The sequence below is a fragment of the Propithecus coquereli genome, unplaced genomic scaffold (assembly GCF_000956105.1).
Source record: "Propithecus coquereli isolate 6110/MARCELLA unplaced genomic scaffold, Pcoq_1.0 Scaffold503, whole genome shotgun sequence".
Taxonomy (NCBI): domain Eukaryota; kingdom Metazoa; phylum Chordata; class Mammalia; order Primates; family Indriidae; genus Propithecus; species Propithecus coquereli.
In genome coordinates this window covers 733,207-739,060 of record NW_012150875.1, presented here as the reverse complement: position 1 = coordinate 739,060, position 5,854 = coordinate 733,207, and positions in this window count along the sequence as shown.

The window sequence follows — 5,854 nt, the reverse complement described above, 5'->3', positions numbered from 1 at the left end:
CCCGGCGAGCTGACGGCACGCACGCACGCACGCACGCACGCAGCGGCGCACACACGCACGCACGCAGCAGGCTGGCCGGCTCCGGCGGCGGGAAGCTGCGCCCTGCGCCGGCTCCGGGGGCGGGGAGGAGAGCTGCGCGCGCTGAGCCCCTCCTGGCACAGTGCGCAGGCGCGGCACAGCCAGGGGGCGGGGCTGCTGGGCAGCAGGGGGCGGGGCTTCGCTCAGCTCGGGAGGAGGGGTCTGTCAGGGTGTCCAGAAATGATGACAGCCACCGCGAAAAGCATTTATTAAGGGCCCGCTGGGGGACAGCCGTTTTGTTCAGTGCTTTATTCAGTAATAATAAGAATAAACCTCCACTTTTCTCTTGCTTATGTAGTGCCAGACACTGTGAGAGACTTTGAATGGTAATGAAAGTACTTCTTGTAAGAAACATGGTGTTTATGGGTGAGTGATATGTGCTAGGCACTGCGATATATCGTAAATAATAATTATAAATATCATAAACTACCAATTATTGCTTACTGATTTTGTCCCACTCTACTGAATGCTTTCAATAACAACAACAGCAACTATGATAAATACAAGCTACTCTACAGTATATGTTTATTATGCAATAAGCACTGCTGAATGCTTTACGGGTAAATACCGTATGATTATGCAACAAATATTTTAAATACAATGATAGAAAAGTTGACCTATTCCTACCCTCTTGCTAGAGCCTAGTGAAAAGACGTAAATAAATTACATGAATAAAAATTGCTAGGAATCCAGATCTGCTTGACCTCAAAAGTGGACACTCTATTATTACCATTTAAATTGTATTTCATTATATTACATTTGTTATGTAACATAGGTATCTTTAATAATCTCCTGCACAAACATAGGTGGATGAAACAAGCACAGCAAATTGTTAACAATGGTTGATTCTACAGGGCAGGTATATGGATGTTTTTTGTACTGTTCTTTCCACTTTCCTAAATACCTGACATTTTTCATGATAAAAAGGTTTTTTAAAGGATAATCTTTGTCTTTTAACTGAAGCATTTAGTCCATTTACACTTATTATATTTACCAATATATCTGGATTTATTTCTACTGTCTTATTTCTGTTTATCCCGCCTGTTTTTTCCCCCCTCTCCTTTCTTGATTCTTTAGGGTAGACTTTTTTCTCATCATGTTTTTCTTCTCATAAATGATCTGTTTCTATTGTTTTACTTGTTTGCTTAAAATTTTTGATATGTATACTTATGAAGTTCCAATATCTTTAAACTATCTTTTTCCTGCTCCCTTAAATTATTAGGACTTTGGAATAATTTAACTCTAATCACCTGTCTCCCAAATTACATTCCTTAATTGTAGTGTATGTTAAGTTTAACCTTTTCTATTTAAACCCCCTGAGCCTGGTATGGTGGTGTGTGCCTGGAGTCTCAGCTACTGGGGAGACTCAGGCAGGAGAATTGCTTGAGCCCAGGAGTTTGAGGCCAGCCTGGGCAATATAGCAAGACTCCATCTCTAAAAATAAAAATAAAAAATATTTTTGTGAGGGTTCACTGGCAAACTCTGTTTTTATTTGTCTGCAAATGACTTTATTTTGCCCTTGTTTTTGAAAGATGTCTTGGCTTAGAATGACAGTTCTTCTCTCTCAGTACACTGAAGACACCATCCACTGTTTTCCTGCTGCCCTCATTACTCCTCAGAAGTCAGATGACAATCTCACGTCCTTCCTTCAAAGATTATCTGTTTTGGCCAGGCGCTGTGGCTCGCTCCTGTAATCCTAGCACTCTGGGAGGCCGAGCCGGGCGGATTGTTTGAGCTCAGGAGTTTGAGACCAGCCTGAGCAAGAGCGAGACTCCGTCTCTACTAAAAATAGAAAGAAATTAATTGGACAACTAAAAATATATAGAAAAAATTAGCTGGGCATGGTGGTGCGTGTCTGTAGTCCCAGTTACTTGGGAGGCTGAGGCAGGAGGATCGCTTGAGCCCAGGAGTTTGAGGTTGCTGTGAGCTAGGCTAACGCCATGGCACTCACTCTAGCCAGGGTAACAGAGTGAGACTCTGTCTCAAAAAAAAAAAAAAAGATTATCTGTTTCTTTCCTCTGTTCTCATGTTCTACAGTTTTATAATGATGTATCTTTTAATTAATTTATCCTGCCTTGAATTCTTTAGGCTTTCTGAATTCATTGACTGGTGTCTTTCATTATTATTGAAAATTCTCAGACAGTATCTTTTAAAATTTAATTTTACATTTTTATGGTAGTAAAATACTCATAACATACAATTTACCATCTATCATTTTAGATGTACAGCTCAGTGGCATTAAGAGCATTCACACTGTGTGCAACCATCCCCACCATCCCTCTCCTGAACTCCTTTCTTATAAAACTAAGACTCTGTACCCTTTAAACAGTAACTCCCCAGAACGCCCCCATCAGTCCCCAGCAACAACCATTCTACGTTCTGTCTTTATGAATTTGATAACTCTAGATACTTCATACAATAGAATCATACAATATTTCTTTTTATCACTAGCTTATTTCATTTAGCATAAAGTCCTCAAGTTCGATCCATGTTGTAGTATGTGTGAAAATATCTCTTTTAAATGTTATCCCAACTTCATTCTCTCTTTAACATCTGGAAGTCTGATTAGTAGTTTATTCAACTAATAGTTTTCACACTGCAGGTTGGTTTCCAAGAGTGACCTATAAAATAATTGTAGTAGGTTGTTACCAGCATTGAGAAAGAAAGAGAATAGAAAATATTGCAGTGCATTGTATTATTTCATGAAACTTTTGTTTCAGTTGCATTTATTAACATATTTATACACTTATCTGTACAGTGAGTCACAAGTGAAATGCATTTATGACTGTGGGTTGTGAAATAGAGGAAGAAACAAGAAAGGAAGGAAGGAGGGAGAAAGAAAGTAAGGCAGCAAGAAAGCAAGACAAGTGTGTGAAACACTCAGACTTTCTCATGCCATTGAAGGAAGGAAGGAGGGAGGAAGGGAAGGGAGAAAGAGAGAGAGAACGAAAGGTGTGTAAAACACTTAGACTTTCTCATACCATTCTCCCTGTCTCTTAATCTCTCGATCATGTCTTAATCTCTTATCTTTATGTTCCACATTCTGGATATTTCTTTAGACGTTTCTTCCATTCACTGATTATCCCCTAGGCTGCTGATAAACCTGTTCCAGGAGTTCTTCATGTCATTTGCTATGATTTTTAAGTTGTAGGTCCTATTTTGTTCTTTTACATAACTAAGTGGTCACATTTAAAGGTTTTTAACACTGATTCTGAATGCCCCTCCCTCCTTCAGGAAATGGTGCTATAACAGTTTTAGCGTTGGTCTCTTCTGTTGGCCCATTGGGTACTCAGCGGGGACAGTAGCCAGGTCACCTTGGTGAGAGGAAGTCCATGTTCTTAAGCCCATGCACAGCCTCCACCTGCCCCCATGGCCACTGTGTAGATAAGCCCCTACGGCGAGCAATGGCGCAGCTGTGAAAAGAGACTGCTTGTCATCCACGGAATGTGTCATCTTGTCTCTTCATTAATGGAGAGTCACTGCTGCAGTAGATGCCCTTGGGTGGGCATTCACATGGGACTCCAGTAGCTTCGCACTGTCCCGTTCTGACAGGTAGCTGCATATCTCCTCCCGAGACCTGTCACCAGCCACCCACATCTACTAGCTCCTTCCCCGGCCATCTGCTGCGGCTGAGTCAGTACATCTGTGCACCTGGTCATCTCTCAGGCACACAGAGCAGACAACCAAGCACGCCGCTTGAGATTCTGGTATCTACGATTCCATTTAGGTTGTCATCGTGTGGGGAGCGGGATTTTCGGCAATGTTGAAAATCTACAGCTACGAGAAATAAAGGATTATTTTAGGGCCCCATAGAATCTCTCTGGTTCTCTGACTGTGACTTAAGCTGAGGGTTGAGAGGTCGTAGCTTGTCCTTTACTTTCTATAATAGCTCCCAGAACTCCAAAGCTGCCGTCCCAACCCGCAGTCCTGCCGTCCTCACGACTATGTAAGGGTACAAGCCTCAGCTCCCCAAGGCCCTTGCTTCCGCGGACACTCCGCCAGTCACATGCAAGTGATAATGTCATCGGGAGGGACGCCAGGCTCTCCACTCTGAGGCATGCACTTCTTTGGTCTTCCAGGCCCAAGCTCTGGGGCAAGCATGTGACTGGCTACCTTAGAAAAAAACAACGAGGGTAGGTGCCAGAGTCCCTCATCCGGGAACAGAGGCTCAAGCTGGGTTAGAAAGGCAATGTCACCTTTTCTAGCCCAGCCTCAGAAATCATGTGGAGTCACCCGTTCACTGCATTCCACCCTTTGAGGCAGTCAAGAGGCCTGTCCACTTCAAAGAGTGGGGACAGAGACATCACCTCCTGATGGGGCTGTGACAAGTTTCTAGGAGAGCTCATCGGGTAGGAAATACTGTGGTGGCCATCCGCGGAATATACAACCTGCCACGCCCGGGCTGAAGGTGGCTCCTCCAGAAAGAATTTGCCTTGGCTTCCGCCAGGTAGGGGAAGAGGTTAGGCGCCCGCCAGGGTAACGTTGAGTTCTCAGTTTAAGGGTTTCTGACCACCCAAGTGGTGTGAATTTGGGCCACAAACCTTTGGGAAGGCTGACCTGTGTTCATGACTCTCAGGAGAAACGGCCTTTTGTCCTCACTGAGTGCCTTCTGCTGGCAATTGTCCTTTGGAGCTGGGGACAGTATTTTAGGGTCACTGGACACTGAAGGAACCTGCTAGACTCCCCAACTTGGGTGGGCCCTGACCTTTGTCCTCTGTCCTGTAAAACCCTAAAGACAGAAAATGAAAGCACTCATCCACAGGCTTCCAAACTTCCCTGGGATAAAAACCAGCTTTGGGAATCAGATTATCTCTAAGGGTTTTATCTTCCCTTTGCTGCTTGGCTTCAGAGCACTCCTCGGGTTGGCTCATCAATGCATTTGAAATAGTGTATCCTGCGTGTGAGTTGTTTTCACTGGAAGGGTCTCTCAGCATATCTCATTCTCCGTATTGCCAGAAACACAAGTCTCCTGAGTAGAGTTTTCATGTTAAAAATATTTTATTGGACCCAGGCCTCTGTGAATGAGACCAGGACTTCTTGGAAAAGTGGATGATTCTGGACCTGGAGCAGGGAATGTATGAGGTGAACCTGGAGCATCTTGTTATGGCAGAAAGTAAGACAGTGCTCAAAAGATAAAACAATAGCAGTATGTCAAAGGGACGTACAAGCCGACTGAAAGAGCTCCCAATGGCCAAAACTGGGCCATTTGAGCAACAAAACAAATAACATAGTATTGGATTATAACTCAAAGTAGAAAATAAATATCGTTGAGTCCATAATGATATAAATAAATGATTTAATAAATAAACAGAGTTGAAAGGACAACTATCCCATACAGAAGGATCCCGAACAATTTATGTTAGATCCTCTTCCCTCAGGAGGTAGAACACAACTCCCCACCCCTTAACCGAGGGCTGTCCTTAGTGAGTGCAGTCTGGGAAGTGGGGGAGAAGCAACTCTGTAGTGGAGGAACCTGGGAAGGCATCCGTGAGCCAGGTGATCAAGCTCAGCATCCTCACCGCTGAGTGCCGTGGGCGGGAGGTTCCCTCGATACCCCGCGGTGAGAAGCGCACTTCACCTTTGTGGTCTTCACCCCAAAAGCCCAGAACCCCCGTCCAATCATAAGAAAAACATCAGAAAAATCTACACTGAAAAACATCCTACAGAATACCTGGCTAGTTCTCCTCAAGCCACCAAGGTCATCAAAAACAAGGCAAGTCTCAGAAGCTAGAGGAGCCCAAGGCGACATGGCAACTAAATGCAGTGTGGTGTCCTG